Genomic DNA, 26,169 nt, shown 5'->3' with positions numbered 1-26,169 from the left:
GAAAAATCCAGAAAACACTGGATGTCTCTATACCTTAAAGAACTGGAGAATCAACAACAAATCAAACCAACTCCACACATAAGAAGGGAAATAATCAAGATTAGAGCTGAGATCAATGAAGTAGAAACCAGAGACACAGTAGAACATTTCAATGAAACTAGAAGCTGTTTTTTTGAAAGAATCAATAAGATTGATAAATCATTGGCCACACTAATCCAAAAGAAAAGAGAGAAAGCCCAAATTCATAAAATTATGAATGAAAAGAGAGAGATCACAACGAACACCAAGGAAGTAGAAACAATCATCAGAAGTTATTATCAACACTTATATGCCAATAAGCTAAGCAACCTAGATGAAACGAATGCATTCCTGGAAAACTATAAACTCCCAAAATTGAACCAGGAAGAAATTGACAACCTGAATAGACCAGTATCTAGTAATGAGATTGAAGCAGTGATCAAAAACCTCCCAAAAAACAAGAGCCCAGGACCTGACGGATTCCTTGGGGAATTCTACCAAACTTTCAAAGAAGAAATAACACCTATTCTCCTGAAGCTGTTTCAAAAAATTGAAGCAGAAGGAAAATTTCCAGACTCTTTCTATGAAGCCAGCATTACCCTGATCCCCAAACCAGGCAAAGACCCTACCAAAAAGGAGACTTTCAGACCAATATCACTGATGAATATGGATGCTAAGATTCTCAACAAGATCCTAGAAAACAGGATCCAACAGCACATTAGGAAGATTATCCACCATGACCAGGTGGGATTCATCCCTGGGCTACAAGGATGGTTCAGCATTCGCAAATCAATCAATGTGATAGAACAAATTATTATGAGAAGAGAGAAGAACCACATGGTCCCCTCAATCGATGCAGAAAAAGCATTTGACAAAATCCAGCATCCATTCCTGATTAAAACGCTTCAATGTATAGGGATAGAGGGAATATTCCTGAACTTCATCAAATCTATCAATGAAAGACCCACAACAAATATCATCCTCAATGGGAAAAAGCTTGCAGCCTTCCCGTTGAGATCAGGAATAAGACAAGGATGCCCACTTTCACCACTCTTGTTCAACACAGTATTAGTAGTCCTAGCAACAGCAATCAGACAACAAAGAGAAATAAAAGGTATCCAAATTGGCAGTGAAGAAGTCAAACTCTCTCTCTTCACAGATGACATGATTCTTTATATAGAAAACCCAAAAGACTCCACCCCCAAACTACTAGAACTCACACAGCAATTCAGCAACATGGCAGGATACAAAGTCAATGTACAGAGATCAGTGGCTTTCTTATACACTAACAATGAAAATACAGAAGGGGAAATTAGAGAATCGATTCCATTTACTATAGCACCAAGAACCATAAGATCCCTGGGAATAAACCTAACCAAAGAGGTAAAGGATCTGTACTCGAGGAACTACAGAACACTCATGAAAGAAATTGAAGAAGACACAAAAAGATGGAAGACCATTCCATGCCCATGGATCAGAAGAATAAACATTGTTAAAATGTCTATACTGCCTAGAGCAATCTATACTTTTAATGCCATTCCGATAAAAATTCCACTGGTATTCTTCAAAGAGCTGGAGCAAATAATCCAAAAATTTGTATGGAATCAGAAGAGACCCCGAATCGCTAAGGAAATGTTGAAAAACAAACAAAAAATAAATAAATAAAAAATAAATAAAACTGGAGGCATCACGTTGCCTCATTTCAAGCTTTATTACAAAGCTGTGATCACCAAGACAGCATGATACTGGCATAAAAACAGACACATAGACATTAGATTCATTCTTACTGATAGAGTCTTGGATGATTAATCATAGGTCTGTGTTTATTCTTATAAAAATGTAGAATACCCATAGTGACTATTGGTTCAACTTCCTGAGCTTCAGTTCCTAAAAGCTAAATTAAGTCCTAATTTAGAAGAGGTAAGTTGATACCTAATGTTGAGTTGAATTTAAACTACAACCAATTAGGAAAAGGCAGAAATCCATAGTGAAATGAGGACCGATCCTTTGTAATTTAATAGTATGCCACTTTTGTTTTCTTTTTCCTGTTAGGTGAAGCTGATTAAGATCGAAAAATACAAATTGATTAAAGTAACTCATTCAGTAAGAGATTTTCAATTTTCAATTGTACTATTTTGTCACAATAAAATCACAATAAGCATTAACTCTGAAATGTACAAGTAACCCATTTAAGGTGATTTTCACAAATGCTACGGAAAAAGGTGAAAAGTAATATTTGATAACTTCCCTGATTTTTATGAACTTTAAAAAAAAATAAAAGGAAACAGCTTCCTCTTGTATCATAGAGATTTAATTTTTAATAGTTCACCACTTATCAGCAGATCACACAATAGTTATTACTATATATCTTAACGATTAAGTTGATCTCTTTAAAGTATTAACCATAAACTTTCACAGAATTATAAAACATCAGACATTAATGAAACTATGGAGACCATTGTTTCTAACCATTTCATGTATTGCTCCAAGTGGAATTAGTGAAACACAGGGAAGGAAAACAGTCTATATAAGATCATATTCCAAATTAGTAACAGGTCTGGATAAAAAAAAAAAAAAAAAAGAGGGTTTGGGTTTTGATTCTGCACTTTTTTCATCTTGGACCTGGAATAATTTTCTTAGTTGGCCAGCAAGACCTACTGTATGCATAGATTTGCAACTGCTTAAGTGGTATAATAAAGGGAATCAGTCAGTACTCTATGACCCAAATATTTCTCCCACTGTTAACTAAGTATACTAATGTGCTTACACAACTAAAACATCCTTTGGGGAATGAGTATACTCTCTCTTCTTTTCTTGTATAAAAATACAAATCCTCTCTCTACCAACCCACATAACCAAGATTAAGGGAGAATGTTTAGCAGTTATCTGTTATTTATTTTTTAAGTGCAACTTACTATGTTTATCCTAAATGGCCTCTTAACAAGTGGTTAAATGTCAGATTAAAATTGTGAGTGATAAAAGAGGTCTAGGTTTTATTTTATTCACCTGAGCTTTAACTCTTTGGTGAGTAAAGGATTACTAAGCTAGGATTATATAGGTGGACAAACACACAATACCGACCCTGGGAAGATCAGATCTATAGCACTATATTTGTCACATATACTCGCAGTTTAGTGGGGAAGGAGACCACATGCCATGAATGGCTGGCCACATGAGGTTGTTCTCAGGAACAGAGTAAACCAGTAACATGGGAAGCAGGCACTCTAGTGTTAAGAAGCTGAAGGGATACCTGGTTCCTACAGGATGGTATAATTAGCCTTCTTTTTTTTTTTAATTTATTTATTTGACACAGAGAGAGAGAGATCACAAGTAGGCAGAGAGGAAGGCAGAGAGAGGAAGGGAAGCAGTCTCCCCGCTGAGCAGAGAGCCCGACGCGGGGCTCGATCCCAGAACCCTGGGATCATGACCCGAGCCGAAGGCAGAGGCTTTAACTCACTGAGCCACCCAAGTGCCCCTATAATTAGCCTTCTTGAATACATCCATGGCCTAACAGAGAACTGAAGCCTTATCTTTGGAGATTAGTGGGCATTTTGTCTTCCTTGTGATAATAAGGGATGCTTGGATATGGTACCTTTTTTCAGGATCACAATAAGGAGATAAACAGAGTGTTCCCAGGTTTTTAATTTTTTGTTTTTTTCTCAGATGTCAAGGCATATTTAACACTGGGCCTTAATTTTAAGTCCTATGACACAGATTTTAAGCATGGTAGCAATTCTAGGTAGGACTTTTAATTGAATTTTTTATGATTTTAGGGCAAAGATCTACATTTTTAAGAAAGCATGAAGGAACTGAAATAATATAGTTCCTACTTACTTCTCCAGCCTACTGCATTATCCCCCTCCACTTCCTACAGTGATGCAGCAATTCTTGATTGTTTCTTATCTTAAATAAAATCTATTTCATCTTCAGTATTATTTTCATTATCTCTAGGCTTGTGTACATACTTTTCCCTCTTTCTGAAATTCCTTCTTGTACAATCTTATTTTCTTGACCCATTCCCATTCTCTCTTTAGATATCAGCTTATAAATTACTTCCTTAGGAAGATATTTCATGAATATCTGGTTAAATCCTTCTTGTAACATTTTCAAACTTTTAATTTTTTAGATTTTATTTAAAATATATAAATTATATAAAAATATAATTTTACATAAAATTATAAAAATATATAAGAATATATAAGTATCCATCCTTGTAACATTTTCAAAATACATTCTGTACTTATTTTATAAATTATTAACTTTTTAAAAGATCTATTTCCCCCATGAACTTGATAGAATAATGGCTTCCCCCATATCCATATGACTTAATTCCCAAATCCTATGAATATGTTTACCATAGATGACCAAGGCACTTTTCAGATATTATTAAATTATTAACTTTATGGAACTGAGATGAGAAGATGATCCAGGTGAGCCGATCTAATCATATGTCTCCTTTTCCTTGATGAAGTCAGAGAAATGTGGTAGAAGAAAAGGAAAGAAACAAAGCAAGTGAGGAACTTGATTTACCATTACTGGCTATAAAGATACAGAAAAAAAGCCCAAGAACCAAGAAATGCAGGTGGCTTCTGAAAGCTAGAAACAACCTTCAGTTGACAGCCAGCAATAAAATGGGGAACTCAGTGCTATTATGACAATGAATTAAATTCTACCAATTACCAGTGTAATGAAGGAAACACACTTTCTCTTAGTCTCCAGAAGGGACTATAGCACTGCTAATACCTTGATTTCAGCATTGTGAAGCTCTAAGCAGAGGAATGAATTCAACAAACTATGTTCAGGCTTCTCTGACTCACAGAATCATGGGATAATAAGCTTGTGCTATTTTAAACTGTTAGGTTTATGACAACTTGTTATGGCAGTCTTAGGAAATTAATACTGTAATAAACTGAAAGCTCCATGAAGGCAGGGTTTATATCTGCTTTTATTCCCCCCCCCCCTTCAGTATCCTCATGTGAAGCTCAGTGACTGGTAGAAAGTACTTCAATTAAAGGGTGCCTGAGTGGCTCAGTTGATTAAGCATAAGACTTCAGCTAACATCATGATTTCCGGATCCAAGAATGAAGCCAGACATCAGGCTCCCTGCTGTCTGCTTGTCTCTCTTCATCTGTCCTTCATCTGTACCTACTTGTGTTTTCTTTCTTTCTCTATCTCTCTCAAATAAAATAAATATAAAATAGTTTTAAAAAAGAAAATACTTCAGTCAAAATGTTTTGATCTCAAGAGAATCAAACAGGAAGCAGGTAGGTAGAACAAAATTCCTAGGTTCTTACTTTGAGGCAGGTAGACTTTAGAAAAATATGAAGGATAGCTATGAAAGTACCATAGACCAGTCTTGACATTAAGTTTATGATTACATCCAAGGCCACCTCTCATAGCCAGCGTTGTTTAGAGAGAAAATGGTATGCAAAAACTGCAATGGAAAAATTTAGCTTATGATGCTATCAGGTGCTGTATTAACCAACACTTTAACTCTGTTGCTTGTATCCACAGAGAACTCTAATGAATTTAGATGATGTAACTCAAATGCTTATTCTACACATATCTCAATTTCCACTGTTTCTTTTCGGTAATTGTTTTAATTTCATTTTTTTTCATTTTGAAAAATGAAAAAAAATGCTAATATATTAGCATATTTCAGGTACAAATCAAAACACCCTGAAAAACACCTTGAATCATTAACTTCAGTTGCTCTATAGACCATATATGCATATAAATAATATACCAATCTTATTCAGATTACTTAGAAAAAAAATTTAATGTGTTCTATATGCATTTAATGCTCCTGTATTCAAATAGTTAATTTGCGCTATGTTCTTTTCAGGAAAAAGAAAACTGTCATCCTGTAATTTTAGAGTCTGACACTAAGCTTGTCAAAAAAGGCAGCTGTTAAATTGAATTACTGTTGACATGCAGAGAAATGGCCCTTGCCAGATGTAAAAGACATCTGCGGCAATAAAGTGGTACAGAATGGCTTTTCAAATATGATCATACTGGTATTTTGAATAGCATGTTTATGGCATGAAAACATGGCCATGACTCAATCCATTTAAGGCAGTAAACTGAAGCCAGTGGGAAACATAAATGACTTTTACCTTACCCATAGCTTATGCCTGGGTATAGTAACAGTATAGTAATAAACCCCTCATATTCTTATCCTGTATCCAGAAGCAGTCATGCTTAAAGAACAACAGGAAATATTTTGAGCTTCCAGGTCCATAAGAATGTGGTTGGGTGAGGTAGTACATTTACAAATAGATTGTACAAAGAATAACTAAAAGTGTCTTTTAGAAACAAATACTTCTATGATAAATTTTTACTGTGACATTGGTGAAAAAGTTGCTGGTTGAGATATTCTGATACTCTTACTCATTAATTCAAAGGACTAAAGAATTACAGACAACACAGATAAGTCTGTAGTACATATGAGTTATACTGATACCCAAACAATAGAGACAGTTCAAAAATATTTACTAATTGCCTAATCTTCCCCAGGTTCTTGGTTAGGTATTACCCAGAATGCATGAAATATTCAAAAAAGAGGTCATTCTCTCTCAAAAAGTTCTTTATACAATGGGAAGATAGATGCAAACACACAAAAAAAGTCTGTTCTGAGGAAGATTGCCCTAAGAGCTGGAACTGAAGCACAAAAACCACTTTTCGAGTATGAATAAGACAGCAAGATAAACAAAGTTATCAGGGAGGAAGTAAGAAAGGAGTGGAATCTTAAGTAACAGATATATATTTATACAAAGTTATTAAGAAAAATTAGACTACAGACACAATTTCTAAGGGTGGCTTCACAACTCATAATTTAAGGTATTGAGTTAGTGCATTCTATTACTGTTGTGTCCCTTGACCTTTTCTAACTGTACCTTGAACAGAATTATTGTCATTTTCCGACAAGACCAAAATGTCTGAGATTATACCTAGAAGCTAGGTTCATCCCAGCAGTTAAGGTAGAGTCAGCTCTGATCTTTCTTTCCATGACTAATAAAAGCAAAAATGTCCTAGCTTTGTGTTGCTATATAGAGAAAGGTAAGAAATTATTTTATAAAAAGGAGAAGGTTTCTATTGCTATATTAGATATTATTAGTTATTTATTGGGCTAGTTCACTTCATATCTCATTAGTAGGTACATTACTGTTTGGAGACATTTATTATTATCCTCCTGATATCAGAATTATACATGTCTGGATCTCTACAGGGGCAGAAGACACCAGTGGGCAGGTAAAGCGGAGTGGGAATGGCGGACTGATATTGGAAGATAAACAAAAGGGGGAGGGAGCCACCAGAGGTGACCGGTTGAAAAGTAATACCCCAATCCGGGAGTTCCCTGCATCTGGGGACCAGCATTAACTTGGAGTCTGGCTTAGAATTTTGAATTCTTGTGAACCACCTCTGAAATGGACAGAAATATTTGAGGATTCTGGTTAAACAGAATAGAGCTGTCAGAACCAATCCCATATAATTCAGAATCCTGTCCATTTCTCTGCAAAAGGAGTTTCAAATGTAAGAAAATTGGAATTGTATGTTAAACACACACACACACACACACACACACAACATTAAATCTACAGTAGCTACTTAGTTTTTTTTTAAGATTTTATTTATATATTTGACAGAGATCACAAGTAGGAAGAGAAGTAGGCAGAGAGAGAGAGGGAAGCAGGCTCCCCGCTGAGCAGAGAGCCCAATGCAGGTCTCGATCCCAGCACCCTGGGATCATGACCCAAGCTGAAGGCAGAGGCTTTAACCCACTGAGCCACCCAGGCGCCCCTACAGTAGCTACTTAGTTTTAATAGACTTTATTTTTAGAGTAATTTTAGTTTCATAGCAATATTGAGCAAATGGTACAGAGATTTATCATATATTCCTGCTCCTACATATGAATAGCCTCTCCCATTCTCAATAAACCCCACCAGGGAAGTATATTTGTTAATATTAATAAACCTACATTAAAACATTATTATCATTCATAGTTAATAGCTTACATTAGGATTCAGTCTTGATGAATCCATTCTATGGACCTGGACAAATGAATAATGGCATGCATCCACTATTAAAGTATCTTACAGAGTAGTTTCATTGCTCTAAAAATTCTATGTCTACTTATTGATTATTCCCTGACCCCTTACCTCTGGAAACCACTGATATTTTTACTGGTTACATAGTTTTGCTTTTTTCCGAAATTTCATGTAGTTAGAAGCAGAGAGTATGTAGCTCTTCAGATTGTCTTCTTTCAATTAGTAATATGCATTTTAATTTTCCTCCATGCCTTTTCATGGGTTGATATACACATCCTAGTAGGTGTTAAGCAGTATCTCATTGTGGTTTTGATGTTCATTTCCCTAATGACTAAAGATGTTGAGAATTCTTTCATGTGCTTATTGACCATTTTTATGTCTTCTTTGGAGAAATATCCATTCAGATCCTCTGTCCATTTCTTAATTGGGTAATTTTTCTTCCATTATTAAGTTGTAGATGTTGTTGAGTTGTTTTTTATGTGATCTGAATATTAAGCTCTCATGAGATATATGATTTTCAAATATTTTCTTTTGTGCAGTATTTTCACTCTCTTGATAGTGTTATTTTATGCACAAAAGTTTTTTTAAATTTTAATGCTTTTCATTTTGTTTTTCTTCTTCATTTCATACTAAAGAAATATCACCAAATTCAACATAATTAAAATTAAAATAAAATATTAAAATATCCCCAAATTCAACATAATTAAAAATTAAAATTATATATATATTTATATTTATATATTTATTTATTTATATATTTAGTGTTGTAGCTTTTAAATTTAGGGTTTGATTTAATTTCTCTTAATTTCTGTAAGTGATATGAGAAAAAAGTCAAAGTCCACTCTTCAACTTATATTTTGGTATACCCAGTTTTCCCATAATTTCTTGTTCTATCCCAATTAAATAATCTTGGGACTCTTGTTGAAAATCAATGGAACTTAGATGTGTGGATTTACTTCTAGAATCTCCATTCAGTTTCATTGGTCTTTATGTCTGTCCTTATACTAGTTCTACATTCTTCTGAGTACTATCGCTTTTTGGTAATTTTTGAAATCTGAAAGTTTGATTTCCCCCTTTTCAAAAAATTAAATTAAATAAATTTTTCAATGTTCCAAAATTGTTTATGTACCACACCCATTCTCCATGCAATATGTGCTCTCCTTAACACGCACCACCAGGCTCACCCAACCTCCCACCCCCATACCATCCACAACCCTCAGTTTGTTTCTCAGAGTCCGCAGTCTCTCATGGTTTGTCTCCCCCTCCAATTTCCCCCAATTCCCTTCTCCTCTCCATCTCCCAATGTCCTCCATGTTATTCTTTATGCTCCATAAGTAAGTGAAACCACATGATAATTGACTCTCTCTGCTTGACTTATTTCACTCAGCATACTCTCTTCCAGTCTCATACATGCTGATAAAAAAGTTGGATATTCATCCTTTCTGATGGAGGCATAATACTCCATAGTATAAATGGACCATATCTTCTTTATCCACTGTTTGGTGACTGTGGCCACTGCTGCTATGAACATCACCAATTTTGTTATTTTCCAAACCATTTTGGATATTTGAGGTCTCTCAAAATTCCATAAACTTTAGATTTTTTTCCACTTCTTTTTAAAGAACACCATTGAGATTTTGATGGGAACTGCACTGAAATACAGATCACTTTAAATAATATACACATCTTAACAATATTAAATATTTTAACTCATAAACACAGGATGGCTTTGTATTTACTTATGTCTTCATCTTTAAGCCATATATTGTACATTCCAGTATGCAAGTCTTTCAAATTCCTAGTTAAATTTATTTCTAATTTTATATTATTGTAAATTTTATATTATTGTGTGTAATTTTATACTATTGTATATAATTATTTGGTGTTGTATAGTTATATGCAACTATGTATATAATATATATATTATGTATATATTTATATACAACTATGTATACAATAATAATTGCATATGCTTATTTTCTTAATTTCTTTAGAGGTTATTTATGTTAGAATGTGGCAAGTTCACTGGTTTTTTTCATGTGGATTTTGTATACTGCAATGTTGCTGAATTTATGAGTTGTAATAGGATGTGTGTGTGTGTGTGTGTGTGTGTGTTTGTATTCTTTAAGACTTACTAGAAATAAAATCATATCATCTGAGAATATAGTTTTTACAACTTCCTTTCCAAACTTAAAGGCTTTTATTTCCTTTTTCTTGTCTAATTGATCTAACTAAAATTTCTAGTAATATGTTGAATATAAGTGGCAAAAGCAGACATCTTGTCTTATGCCTGAACTTAGGGAAAAATGTTCAATCATTCACCATTAAGTATGGTGTGAGCTGTGGCTTTTTCCTATATGGTTTTTACCATATTGAGAAAATTCCCTCATGTTCCTAGTTTGCTGAACATTTTGCTCAAGAAAGGATGCTTGTTCTGACAAATGTACATTCTGCATCAATTGATAGGGTTATTTTTTTCTCTTCAATCAATTACTGTGGTGCATTACATCAATTATTTTCCATATATTAAAACACCCTTACATTTCTGAGATAAATCCTAATTGGTCATAATGTGTCATTATTTTAATATGTTGCTGAATTTGTTTTGCTGGTATTTTTTTGAGGATTTCTGAATCTATGTTTATAAGAGGTATCAATCTTCAGGTTTCTCTTCTTGCAGTGTCTTTTTCTGACTTTGATATTGGAACAATGATAGCTTCAGAGAATGAGTTAGAAAATGTTCTTTCTTTGTATATTTTTTGGGAAAAGTTTGAGAACAATCCATGTTTCTTCTTTTTTTTTTTTTTTAATTTTGAAAGAATTTACCAATGAAACCACTTGGTACTGGGCTTTTATTTTGGAGTGATTTTTATTAGGGATTAAATCTTACTTGTTGTAGGTCTATTGAGATTTTCTATTTTTTTCCTCAGTTCACTTTGGTAGTGGATATGCTTTTCAGAATTTGTCCACTTAATCTAGGTATCCTAATTAGTGTCATATGGATGTTCATAGTATTCTCAAAATCCTTTTTATTTATGAAAACACTAGTAGTAATGTCCCTCTGAATTTAATAACTTGAGCCTTCTCTCTCTCTCTCTCTTTTTGTTAATCTAGCTAAATGGTTGCCAATTTTGTTGCTTTAAAAAATACACAAATTTGGGGCATCTGGGTGGCTCAGTTGTTAAGTGTCTACCTTTGACTGAGGTCATGATCTCAGGGTCCTGAGATCTAGCCCTGCATCAGGCAGTGGGAAGCCTACTTCTACCCCTCTGCTGGCTGGTTATTTCTCCATCTCTCTCTCTCTCTCTCTCTTTCCCTCAAATAAATAAATGAAATCTTAAAAAAGTTTCTATATCCAGGGGACCTGGTGGTACAGTAGGTTGATTGCTTGACTCTTGATTTCAGCTCAGGTCATTATCTCAGGGTCATGACATTGAGCCCCATGTAGGGTTTTGTGCTCAGTGGGGAGTCTGCTTTTCTCTTTCTACCCTTCTCCTTTTGCCCTTGCTCCCTATCTAAGATAAATATATCTTTAAAGAAAAAAAGAAGTTGCTATAGCAAATGTCAAAGTGTTTACTGCCTCTATATACTCCTTTAGGATTTTAAGGGTTTCTGTCTCATAATTAGGTCTTCAATCATTTTAATTAATTTTTGTGTATTAATTTTGTGTAAGAAAGTGGTCCAATTTCATTCTTTTGCATATTTCTGGACAGAAATCCTTCCAACACTATTTTCTGAAAAGACTGTCTTTTTTTTTCCCCATTGGACATTCTTGCTTTGTCAAAGATTAATTTACCATGGAGTTTTGGGCACATTTCTGGATTTTCTATTCTGTGTTATTGATATATGTATCTATTTCTGTGTGTGCCAGTACCATACTTTCCAGATCACTACAGCTTTTAAATAAAACTTGAAATCAGGAATTGTGATGCCCCCAACTTTGCTTTGCTTTTTCAAGATTGCTTTGACTATTTGGAGACTTTTGTGATTCTATACAAATTTCGGAATTGTTTGTTCTAGCTCTGTGACAAATGATATTGGTATTTAGATAGGGATTGTATTACACATGTAGATTGCTTTGGATAGTATAGACATTTTAAGAGTATTTGTTTTAATTCATGAACATGGATTGTCATTCCATTTCTTTGTGTCATCTCCAATATTTTTCATTAATTTTTACAGTGTTCAGAATACAGACCATTTATTTCTTTGGTTAGGTTTATTCTTTGGTATCTTATGGTTTTCAGTGCATTTGTTTCTAGTTTTATTCCACTGTGCTCAGAAAGATAATTTAAATGACTTCAGAATTTTAAAATTTATTAAGACTTGCTTTGTGGCTCAACATTTCATCTATTCTGGAGAAAAGTCTATATACACTTGAAAATAATGTGTATTTTCCTGTTATTGGGTAGAATGCTCCTCATATATCTGGAAGGTCTAATTGTTTTATAGAGTTAAGTCTTTTACTTCATTATTTTTACCCCTGTCTTGTTGCTTATTCTATTTATGAGAATGATGTAATGAAGTCTCCATTTATTAATATTTGAATATTATTATTATTCACTCATAGAAAGATAAATACCATATGATTTCACTCATACGTTGAGTTTAAGAAACAAAACAAAAGACCAAAGGGGAAAACAAGATAGAAAGAGAAAGAGAAAGAAAGATAGAGACAGAGATCAAGAAACAGACTCTTAATTATACAGAACAAAATGATGATTACCAGAAGGAAGGTTGGGTGGTTAAATAGATGATGGGGTTTCAGGAATACACTTGTCATCATCAGAACAAAAATATATATAGAATTGTTGAATCACTACATTTTACACCTGAAAATAATAAAACACTGTATATTAAATGGAACTATAATAAAAACTTAAAATATTTGTCACCATGCAAATAATTTTAAAAAAGCTTTTACATTGGGTTGTCAAGATGAGAAAGCATTTCATTTGGATGTGAGGAAGAGAAGCCAATAAGTATAGGCAACTGTGCCAAGAACATAACTATGAAGAAGAAGGGAAAGATAAGAGAAAAGCAAGAGCTCTGTATGAGACTTGATTTTTCTCTTTTCATTTATTCTTATCGGTAAGTTCCTTAAATGCTTCTTTAACAACTTAAAAAAAAACTATGATATAATTTAGTGTGTTTATACATTTGTCAAAGTAGAATACAAGCCACAAAATTCTGGGGCAGTTGATTAGGGCTGGTATTGTGTCTCCAGTTATCATAGATACAGGCTCTTTTAATCTTTTCCCTCCATTTCCTAGTACATGACTTCTTTTTTCAAAATCACATCATAGTTTAAATGGCAGTTTAGGAGGCACCTGTGTGGCACAGTAACTTAAGCTCTTGACTCTTGTTTTTGGTTCAGGTCATGATCTCAGAGTCATGAGATGGAGCCCCTGCATGGGTTCTGCACTTAGCATGGAGTCTGCTTGAGATTCTTTCTCTGCCTCTCTTTGCCCCTCTCTCTCAAGCTCTTTCTCTAAAATTAATTAATTAATTAACTAACTAACTAACAAATAAATAAATATTTAAAAAATAAATGGCAATTTAGTCTATGATTATATCCATGTTATCATGAGTTGGAAGGAGGCAGGGACAGATGGAAAAATATTGACCCACTTGGCTGAGTTTACTTTTTATAATCACACCTCCCAGACACAGTGGAAATGTGCAACATAAAATGCCTAACAGAGAATATTACATTTACCTAAATTGCTGGGGTGATCTTAGTTTCTTATTGAAGAAAGACTAGATCCTAACATCAGAACCTCATTTTTTCCCTTCTATATTCTACAGTATATTATCATATGCAGTAAAATCAAATACGCTCTGACTTTAAGGGTGGGATTAGTCATTTTCAAGAACTCATTTGTGGGATAAATAAAGCACCCACTAAGGAACTATATCAGGACTAATACAATCTAGAGTCTGATATTTTGGACTACTTGATAAGAAGAACGTCTTATGGAAAACGACCTTAATTAAACTCATTTCTTTTTTTGGTGCTACTTATTACACAGTACCCTGGATACTCAAATTCCATAAATTTAAATGAATTATTAACATAAAAGTAATTGACCAATCCACTATGAGCAAGGCATCTCTTTTGTTCAATTCATTTGACTATAGGACAAAAATACAGAAGGTGCAGTTTTCTAACCTCACACTACTCTGGTATTGTTTCTTCTCCACTTTGAATTTAACTTGTTAAATATCTGCAATGCTAAGATATAAATGCTAAGTCCTTTATATAAATTATCTTTTTTATTATTTATAAAAATCTGGCTAAAATTTTGTTATTGCCTACAATCTTTAGTAGATAAACTGAGGCTTAGAAAGATTGAATAGCTTATTTGTACATAACTTTGTGATGGAAAGTACACCATTTTATAAACTTTATAAACTACGCTACTAAAGAGGTTTTTACAATGTATGGTTTTGACATTCACTTGCCTGTGATTTGGAGTGGTACATGTTTAAATGATTATAAAAATTATAGTGGGTATTTATTCATTTTAATATATTTAAAATATAAGAAAAGTACTTCGCTGTTATTGAGTGTAGGGTTACATAAATATCTATTAGATTAACCTGGTTGATACTGTTGTTCAAGTCTTCTATATACTTAGCATCTATGTAAATGCTCTATCAATTATTGAGATGGAAGCTGAAGACTCAAGCTATAATTCTGGCTGTATTTGTCTCCTATATTTTGAAGCTATATTTTACATGCATACACTTTCAGGATGGTTATGTTTTCTAATGATTTAATACTTCTATTGGTAAAAAAAAAACCCTCTTTCTTGTTCTGAGGTCTATTTGATCTGATATTAATATAGCTATTTCAGCTTCATATTGATTAGTCATGGCATACATTTCTGTATCTTATTTTTAATAAAGTTAAATAATTTTATGTATTCTAAGATTCTTTCACACAACAAAAAACTGAGTTTTATATTCTTCTTTAATTTGTATTGACATATAACTGACATACAAACAATGTAAAAGTTTAAGGTGTACAGGATGAGTTGATTTATACGTATTGCAAAATGTGTACCTTAAGTTCAAAAAAAAAAAAAAAAAAGGAAAGCAAACACTTCCATTTTCAACAATTTGTATGAAACCTGAGAGCATTGTATTAAGTGAAAAAGCCAGACAGGAAAAGAAAAATATTTTATGTGTGGAATCTAATAAAAAACAAAAACAAAACAAAAGTGAAAAAGGAGACCATATTTCTGTGTTTGCCAGAGTAAGGGGGTGGAAAACTCATGGTCAAAAGATTTAAATTTCCAGTTATAAAAAAAATAAGTACAAGAGTTCTACGTTTTTATCCAATCTGACAATTTCTGCTTTTTAATGAAATATTTTTTATTTATTATGCATAATATAATTATCAGTTTGGTTTGGATTAACTATTCTATCTTGTTATTTTTTAAAAATTTCCAATTTGTTCACTGTTTGTTTGCTCTCCTCCTTCTCTGCCTCATTTTGAATTAATAATTATTTTTGCCAGTCCCATTACATCACTACTATGGGCTTAATTACCACTTTATTTTTTAAAAGATTTTATTTATTTATTTGACAGAAAGAGAGAGAGAGAGAGAGATCACAAATAGGCAGATAAACAGGCAGAGAGAGAGGGGGAAGCATGCTCCCTGCTGACCAGAAAGCCCAATGTAGGGCTCAATTCCAGGACCCTGAGATCATGACCTGAGCTGAAGGGAGAGGCTTAATGCACTGAGCAACCCAGGTGTCCCTTAATTGCCACTTAAAAAAAAAAGTATTATTGGTATATATGTTTTTTTAAAAAATTAATCTCTTTTCAGTGTACCAGAATTCATTGTTTATGCATCACACCCAGTGCTCCCTGCAATACTTGCCCTCCATAATACCCACCACCAGGCTCACCCAACTTCCCACTCCCTGCCCCTTCAAAACTCTCAGATTGTTTTTCAGAGTCCATAGTCTCACGGTTCATCTCCCCTCCAATTTCCCTCAACTCCCTTCTCCTCTCTTATACCAAGCAGTTATCAACTAGAAATTTAATTTAAAAATACTTATTTTTCAAAATTATCAAATTATAAAATAACTGTATGTATATAGATATCTACATATAGATATATATATGTAGATATTTTGTAGAAATTGGTAAACTAATGATAAAATGTAATACCAAAATGCCAAAGCCTTAGTATAGCCAAAGTAAGATTGAAAAAATAAAAGATACTTAAGGATCTTAGACAACCTTGTATCAAGAATTGATAGAAAGCTGCAGTGGAGAAAGTATATCCATAGACCAATGGACAGAATAGATTCACTGAAAATAGATCCCTCTACATATAACCAACTTATGAAATAAACATAAAAGACAGTTTGGTGATGGAGGTATATTTTTTCAAGAAATGGTATTGAAGGAATTGTATATCCACCCATAAAAAATAATATAGACACAAACTTCACATTTTACACAAAAATTAACTCAGAATGGATTGTACAAATTAATGTAAAAGAGATAAATATAAAATGTATTGGAAAAAACTAGAAAATCTGCAGAGTTTGGGTTTGGTGATGAATTTTTAGATATAGCATCCCAAACATTAGCCATGAAATTAAAAAAAAAAAAGTTGGATTTTATAAATGAAAAATTTCTGGTTGTACAAGACGCTGTTAACAGAATTGAAATACAAACAACAGGTTGGATGTATATATTTGTACACTATACATCTGATAAAGTATTTGTATACAAAATATACAAAAATCTCTTGAAATTAAAAAAAAAATTAAAAATGAGAAAAATATTTAAACAGACATGTCTCCTAAGAAAAATTAAATATGGCAAGTAATCATAAGATGTTCAAAAGTAATTATTATGAAAATGCAAACTAAAAATAACAAAAAGATACCAGGACACAACTATTAAAATTGATAAAAATCCAAAAATATAACAATACCAATTGCTAATGAGTATGCAAAGAACAGAAAATCTACTCATTGCTTTTGGGAATTAAAAATGGTGCAGCAACTTTAGAAGATAGTTTATCAGTTTCCAATAAAATATAGTCTTACCATTTGATCCAGCAACCACATTCCTTTAAGTATTTATTCAACATATTAAGAGACACATTTATGCAAATATTTGTGTGCAAAAGTTAATCACAATGTCGGAGGAGTCAAGATGGTGGAGAAGTAGCAGGCTGAGACTACTTCAGCTAGCAGGAGATCAGCGAGATAGCTTATCTAAAGATTGCAAACACCTGAAAATCCATCCGCAGATCGAAAAGAAAAAGAACAGAAATTCTGGAAACAGAAAAACAACCACTTTCTGAAAGGTAGGACCGGCGGAGAAGTGAATCCAAAGCGACAGGAAGATAGACCCCGGGGGGAGGGGCCGGCTCACGGCAAGTGGCGGAGCAACCGCGCACAAAATCAGGACTTTTAAAAGTCTGTTCCGCTGAGGGACATTGCTCCAGAGGCTAAACCGGGGCGAAGCCCACGTGGGGTCAGCGTGGCCTCAGGTCCCGCAGGGTCACAGAAGGATCGGGGGTGTCTGAGTGTTGCAGAGCTTGCGGGTATTGGAACAGGAAAGCCGGCTACAGAGACAGAGCCGACAGTAAGCTCACAGCTCAGTGTTACCTTGAACCAGTCGCAGGCTCGGTGAGCTCGGAGCGCGGCCAGAGGTGAGGCAGACAGGAGTAACTGGGCGCTGTTCTCTGAGGGTGCACTGAGGAGTGGGGCCCCTGGCTCTCGGCTCCTCCGGGCCAGAGACCAGGAGGCCACCATTTGTATTCCCGTCCTCCGGAACTCTACGGAAAGCGCACAGGGAATAAAAGCTCCTGAAAGCAAACCCGAGCGGATTACTCACCCTGGGCCCTGATAAGGGCGGTGCAATTCCGCCTGGGGCAAAGACACTTGAGAATCACTACAAGAGGCCCCTCCCGAAGAAGATCAACAAGAAATCCAGCCGAGACCAAGTTCAACTACCAAGGAGTGTGGTTTCAATACGAAGGAGAGCAGCAGAATTCCAGAGGTGGAGAAAGCAAAGCACGGAACTCATGGCTTTTTCCCTGTGATTTTTTTTTTAGTCTTGCAGTTAATTTAAATTTTTTTCTTTTTCATTTTTTGTATTTTTTCTCACCTTCTGGGTAAATTTTTTTTTAGCTTTTACCTTTTTTTTAACGTTTTTTTAACTAGTTTATCTATGTATTTTTTTATATTTTTCTTATTAGTTTTCTTTTTTTTAATTCTTTCTTTTCTTTTTTTTTTCTTCTTTTTTCTTTCTTCCTTTTTGAACCTCTTTTTATCCCCTTTATCCCCCCTCACAATTTGGGATCTCTTCTAATTTGGTTAAAGCATATTTTCCTGGGGATGTTGCCACACTTTTAGTTTTTTACTTGCTACTTCATATGCTCTTATCAGGACAAAAAGACAAGACAGAAAAATTCAACACAAAAAGAAGAACAAGAGGCAGTACCGAAGGCTAGGGACCTAATCAATACAGACATTGGTAATATGTCAGATCTAGAGTTCAGAATGACAATTCTCAAGGTTCTAGCCGGGCTCGAAAAAGGCATGGAAGATATTAGAGAAACCCTCTCGAGAGATATAAAAGCCCTTTCTGGAGAAAAAAAAGAACTAAAATGTAACCAAGTTGAAATCAAAAAAGCTATTAATGAGGTGCAATCAAAAATGGAGGCTCTCACTGCTAGGATAAATGAGGCAGAAGAAAGAATTAGTGATATAGAAGAGCAAATGACAGAGAATAAAGAAGCTGAGCAAAAGAGGGACAAACAGCTAGTGGACCATGAGGGGAGAATTCGAGAGATAAGTGACACCATAAGATGAAACAACATTAGAATAATTGGGATTCCAGAAGAAGAAGAAAGAGAGAGGGGAGCAGAAGGTATACTGGAGAGAATTATTGGGGAGAATTTCCCCAATATGGCAAAGGGAATGAGCATCAAAATTCAGGAGGTTCAGAGATCGCCCCTCAAAATCAATAAGAATAGGTCCACACCCCATCACCTAATAGTAAAATTTACAAGTCTCAGTGACAAAGAGAAAATCCTGAAAGCAGCCCAGGAAGTCTGTAACATACAATGGTAAAAATATTAGATTGGCAGCTGACTTATCCACAGAGACCTGGCAGGCCAGAAAGAGCTGGCATGATATTTTCAGAGCACTAAAGGAGAAAAACATGCAGCCAAGAATACTATATCCAGCTAGGCTATCATTGAAAATAGAAGGAGAGATTAAAAGCTTCCAGGACAAACAAAAACTGAAAGAATTTGCAAACACCAAACCAGCTCTACAGGAAATCTTGAAAGGGGTCCTCTAAGCAAAGAGAGAGCCTACAAGTGGTAGATCAGAAAGGAACAGAGACCATATACAGTAACAGTCACATTACAGGCAATACAATGGCACTAAATTCATATCTCTCAATAGTTACCCTGCATGTTAATGGGCTAAATGCCCCAATCAAAAGACACAGGGTATCAGAATGGATAAAAAAACAAAACCCATCTATATGTGCCTCCATGAAAGTAATTTTAAGCCCGAAGACACCTCCAGATTTAAAGTGAGGGGGTGGAAAAAATTTAACATGCTAATGGACATCAGAAGAAAGCAGGAGTGGCAATCCTTATATCAGATCAATTAGATTTTAAGCCAAAGACTATAATAAGAGATGAGGAAGGACTCTATAGCATACTCAAAGGGTCAGTCCAACAAGAAGACTTAACAATTTTAAATATCTATGACCCCAACGTGGGAGCAATCAACTATATAAACCAATTAATAACAACATCAAAGAAACACGTAAACAATAATACAATAATAGTAGGGCACTTTAACACTCCCCTCACTGAAATGGACAGATCATCCAAGCAAAAGATCAGCAAGGAAATAAAGGCTTTACGACACACTGGACCAGATGGACATCACAGATATATTCAGAACATTTCATCCCAAAGCAACAGAATACACATTCTTCTCTAGTGCACATGGAACATTCTCCAGAATAGATCACATCCTCCGTCCTAAATCAGGACTCAACCGCTATCAAAAGATTGGGATCATTCCCTGCATATATTTAGACCACAATGCTCTGAAGCTAGAACTCAACCACAAGAGGAAGTTTGGAAAGAACCCAAATACATGGAGACTAAACAGCATCCTTCTAAAGAATGAATGGGTCAACCGAGAAATTAAAGAAGAATCGAAAAAAATCATGGAAACAAATGATAATGAAAATACAATGTATCAAAATCTGTGGGACACAACAAAGGCAGTCCTGAGAGGAAAATATATAGTGGCACAAGCCTTTCTCAAGAAACAAGAAAGGTCTCAGGTACACACCCTAACCCTACACCTAAAGGAGCTGGAGAAAGAACAAGAAAGAAACCCTAAGCCCAGCAGGAGATGAGAAATCATAAAGATCAGAGCAGAAATCAATGAAATAGAAACCAAAAAAACAATAGAACAAATCAACGAAACTAGGAGCTGGTTCTTTGAAAGAATTAATAAAAGTGATCAACCCCTGGCCCGACTTATAAAAAAGAAAAGAGAAAGGACCCAAATAAATAAAATCATGAATGAAAGTGGAGAGATCACAACTAACACCAAAGAAATACAAGCTATTATAAGAACATACTATAAGCAACTCTACGCCATAAATTTGATAATCTGGAGGAAATGGATGCATTCCTAGAAACATATAAACTACCATAACTGAACCAGGAAGTAATAGAAAGCCTGAACAGACCCATAACCAGTAAGAAGATTGAAACAGTCATTAAAAATCTCCAAACAAACAAAAGCCCAGGGCCAGACGGCTTCCCGGGGGAATTCTACCACACATTTAAAGAAGAACTAATTCCTATTCTCCTGAAACTGTTCCAAAAAATAGAAATGGAAGGAAAACTTCCAAACTCATTTTATGAGGCCAGCATCACCTTGGTCCCAAAACCAGACAAGGATCCCATCAAAAAAGAGTGCTATAGAGCAATATCCTTGATGAACACAGATGCGAAAATACTCAACAAAATACTAGCCAATAGGATTCAACAGTACATTAAAAGTATTGTTCACCATGACCAAGTGGGATTTATTCCAGGGCTGCAAGGTTGGTTAAACATCCGCAAATCAGTCAATATGATACAACACATCAATAAAAGAAAGAACAAGAACCATATGATACTTTCAATAGATGCTGAAAAAGCATTTGACAAAGTACAGCATTCCTTCCTCATCAAAACTCTTCAAAGTGTAGGGATAGAGGGCACATACCTCAATATCATCAAAGCCATCTATGAAAAACCCACCGCAAATATCATTCTCAATGGAGAAAAACGGAAAGCTTTTCCGCTAAGGTCAGGAACACGGCAGGGATGTCCATTATCACCACTGCTATTCAACATAGTACTAGAAGTCCTAGCCTCAGCAATCAGACAACAAAAGGAAATTAAAGGCATCCAAATTGGCAAAGAAGAAGTCAAATTATCACTCTTGGTAGATGATATGATACTCTATGTGGAAAACCCAAAAGACTCCACTCCAAAACTGCTAGAACTTATACAGGAATTCAGTAAAGTGTCAGGATAGAAAATCAATGCACAGAAATCAGTTGTATTTCTCTACACCAACAAGACAGAAGAAAGAGAAATTAAGAAGTCAATCCCATTTACAATTGCAACCCAAACCATAAGATACCTAGGAATCAACCTAACCAAAGAGGCACAGAACCTGTACTCAGAAAACTATAAAGGACTCATGAAAGAAATTGAGGAAGACACAAAAAAATGGAAAAATGTTCCATGCTCCTGGATTGGACGAATAAATATTGTGAAAATGTCTATGCTACCTAAAGCAATCTACACATTTAATGCAATTCCTATCAAAGTACCATCCATCTTTTCAAAGAAATGGAATAAATAATTCTAATATTTATATGGAACCATAAAAGACCTCGAATAGCCGAAGGGATATTGAAAAAGAAAGCCAAAGATGGTGGCATCACAATTCCGGATTTCAAGCACTATTACAAAGCTGTCATCATCAAGACAGCATGGTACTGGCACAAAAACAGACACAAAGATCCATGGAACAGAATAGAGATCCCAGAAATAGACCCTCAACTCTATGGTCAACTAATCTTCAACAAAGGAGGAAAGACTGTCCAGTGGAAAAAAGACAGCCTCTTCAATAAATGATGTTGGGAAAATTGGACAGCCACATGCAGAAAAATGAAATTGGACCATTTCCTTACACCACACACGAAAATAGACTCAAAATGGATGAAGGACCTCAATGTGCGAAAGGAATCCATCAAAATCCTTGAGGAGAACACAGGCAGCAACCTCTTCGGCCTCAGCTGCAGCAACATCTTCCTAGAAACAACGCCAAAGGCAAGGGAAGCAAGGGCAAAAATGAACTATTGGGATTTCATCAAGATCAAAAGCTTTTGCACAGCAAAGGAAACAGTTAACAAAATCAAAAGACAACTGACAGAATGGGAGAAGATATTTGCAAACGACATATCAGATAAAGGACTAGTGTCCAAAATCTATAAAGAACTTAGCAAACTCAACACCCAAAGTACAAATAATCCAATGAAGAAATGGGCAGAGGACATGAACGGACATTTCTGCAAAGAAGACATCCAGATGGTCAACAGACACATGAAAAAGTGCTCCATATCACTCGGCATCAGGGAAATACAAATCAAAACCACAATGAGATATCACTTCACACCAGTCAGAATGGCTAAAATCAACACGTCAGGAAATGACAGATGCTGGCGAGGATGCGGAGAAAGGGGAACCCTCCTACACTGTTGTTGGGAATGCCAGCTGGTGCAACCACTCTGGAAAACAGCATGGAGGTTCCTCAAAATGTTGAAAATAGAACTGCCCTATGACCCAGCAGTTGCACTACTGGGTATTTACCCTAAAGATACAAACGTAGTGATCCAAAGAGGCACGTGCTCCCAGATATTTATAGCAGCAAAGTCTACAATAGCCAAACTATGGAAAGAACCTAGATGTCCATCAACAGATGAATGGATCAAGAAGATGTGGTATATATACACAATGGAATACTATGCAGCCATCAAAAGAAACGAAATCTTGCCATTTGTGACAACATGGATGGAACAAGAGCATATCATGCTTAGCTAAATAAGTCAAGCAGAGACAGACAACTATCATATGATCTCCCTGATATGAGGAAGTGGTGATGCCTCATGGGGGCTTAAGTGGGTAGGAGAAGAATCAATGAAACAACATGGGATTGGGAGGGAGACAAACCAGAAGTGACTCTTAATGTCACTAAACAAACTGAGGGTTGCTGGTTGGAGGTCGGTTGGGAGAAGGGGGGTGGGGTTATGGACATTGGGGAGGGTATGTGCTATGGTGAATGCTGTGAAGTGTGTAAACCTGGTGATTCACAGACCTGTACCCCTGGGATAAAAATACATGTTTTTTAAAAAATAAAAAATCAATAAACAAATAAATAAATATAATTCATGATTTTAATCACATATTTGATAGTTGGTTTTCTTATGTGCATGACTTTTCCCTTTTCTTTTTTTATTATGTACAATTTGGCTGTACAATTGCATTAAAATGTTAAAAAGAACAGAATTTTATTTCTTCTACTTGGTTGTGAATTTCTTGATAGCAGAGAGTATTTATTATATAATTTACAATACCTCACAGTGCTGCAATACCCTAGGTAGTGTTCAGTATATAAATATCTAATGATAAATAAAATTTCAAAACATTTCTTCTTCCTAAAATTGAAGGAGATATTTTACATCAAAGATAGCTTTCAAAATAAGAGAATGCTAAATATTTATATTGCATTAGGATTGGCAGAATTCATGGTTAAGATATTAGTTCCCTTAACTGTGATAATATTTATCATTTCTTATAAATTAAGAAAAATATACCCTAAGACATTTGTGTTGTGGGCTGAGAATACAGGTGCAGAGAAAAGCATATCAAAGGTAGAGAATTAGGAAAGCATGAAAAACTGGAGAAAAGTAAAATATAGATAGAGAAAAATAAAGAAAAAACATGGGGACATGGAAAGAAAAAGATATAACCACAAAAAGTGTGACTTGAGGAAAAATTAGAAAATAGAAAGAGTGAGATAGGGTAAAAAAATTAAGATGGAAGATATGTACAGATATATACAGGCGTAGTTTAGTCATAGCATCTGCCTTCAACTCAAGTCATGATCTCTGCTTAGCCAGGAATCTGCATCTTCCTATCTGCTCCTGCTGTTTGTGTTCCTCTATCGCTGTCTTTCTCTAAGTCAAATAAATAAATAAAATCTTTTTTTTTTAAAGAAAGATATATACAAATATAGAAGAACTATGAAAATGAAGTAGAGATTGTCTGGGAAAAGTAGATAAAGCAAGATGATTTTGGATCAGAGCAAGATGGAGTAAGTATATTCCACCCCTTCTCTCCTAATGAATGTAAATATAATACATTTTTATGATGAATAAGTTGACTATATGGGAATCTGAAAAGTAAATTACACCAGGCAGATTGGGGAAGGAGATCAGAATCCAGTAGATCACAAAACCAGGGCTGAATTTTCTGTTCCCATCTTCCCACACTAGTATTGCCTCAATAGACTCAAAGAAAGCCCACAGTTCAGAAGAGCACTATCATGCAGACAGAAAGTATCACATTGTCAGTGAAGGCTGAACTTGTTCCCAGCACTCTGAGAAAAGATATTCTTTTTCCCTGACCAGACTTTTGTTTCCAAGAAATTGTGGTAATACCCATTGCATTTTTCTTCTTCCTTCAATTTACCTGTACTATAAATATCCTTCATAAGACTGCTTTTGCTTTATCTCAAAAGTTTTGGACAGTTGTGTTTTCCTTTTCATTATTTACATTTTTAAAAATTTCTTCTTTGAATTCCTGCTTGACCCATTCTTGTTTAGTAGCCTGTTGTATAGCATTCATGTATTTGTGGTCTTTCAAATTATTTACTTTTTATTAGTATTTTCATTTTTAAATTCTTTTTTAAAACTTCTTTTATTATTTTTTAATTTGTATTTATATGTTTACATATTTTTAACTTTTTATTTTTATTATTTATATTTATTATTATTATTGGTTCTAGATTATTTTTTAAATATTTTATTTATTTATTTTGAAAGAGAGAGACACAGAAAGAGAGGGAACACAAGGAGGGGGAGTGGGTGAGGGACAACAGGCTTCCTGTGGAGCAAGGAGCACAATGCGGCCTCAATCCCAGGACCCTGGGATCATGAGCTGAGCTGAAGGCAGATACTTAATAACTAAGCCACCCAGGTGCCCCATGGATCTCGATTCTTTAACAAATAGACCAAAGCACACCTCAGATCTAGTTGGTATTTTTTGGGTGGGGGGAGGAAGGAAGAGTTTATTATTATTATTTTCTTTATTTCTGTTCTCCCCCCTTTTCTTTCCTGGAAAAAAATGATGACAAAGAGAAATTCACCGTGAAACACAGAAGAGGAAGTATAACTTATGGCCAGGGATTTAATCAATGCAGATATAAATAAGATATCTGAACTAGAATTAAATTAAAAAAAAAAAACTAGGGATACGAACTGGGCTTAAAAAAGCATAGAAAACACTAGAGAACCTGTTACTGCAGTGAAAGAAATAATATCTAGTCAGGCCAGAATTAAAAATGCTATAACTCATATGCAAAACCAAATAGAAGCCTTAAAAATGTAGATGAATGAAGCAGAGGATCAAACCAGTGATACAGAAGAAAAAATTATGGAAAATAATAAAACCAAAAAGGAAAAAAAAGGTAATGTATTATAAATGTAGACATCAGGTACTCATTGAGTTATTAAAACTTAACATTCATATCATAGGAGTCCCAGAAGATGAAGAGAGAGAAAACGGGAAAGAAGATTTATTCAAACAAATTACAGCTGAAAACTTCCCTAACCTGTGGAAGGACACAGACATCAAAATCCAGGAAGCACAGAGAACTTCCATTAAGCTCAACAAAAACCAGTAATTGCCAAGGCATATAATAGTCAAATTCACAAAATACACAGACAAGGAAAGGCATC

The sequence above is a fragment of the Mustela putorius genome, unplaced genomic scaffold (assembly GCF_011764305.1).
Source record: "Mustela putorius furo isolate JIRA1106 unplaced genomic scaffold, ASM1176430v1.1 tig00000870_pilon_pilon_pilon, whole genome shotgun sequence".
Lineage (NCBI taxonomy): Eukaryota > Metazoa > Chordata > Mammalia > Carnivora > Mustelidae > Mustela > Mustela putorius.
Note: the sequence above shows the minus strand (reverse complement) of the source record.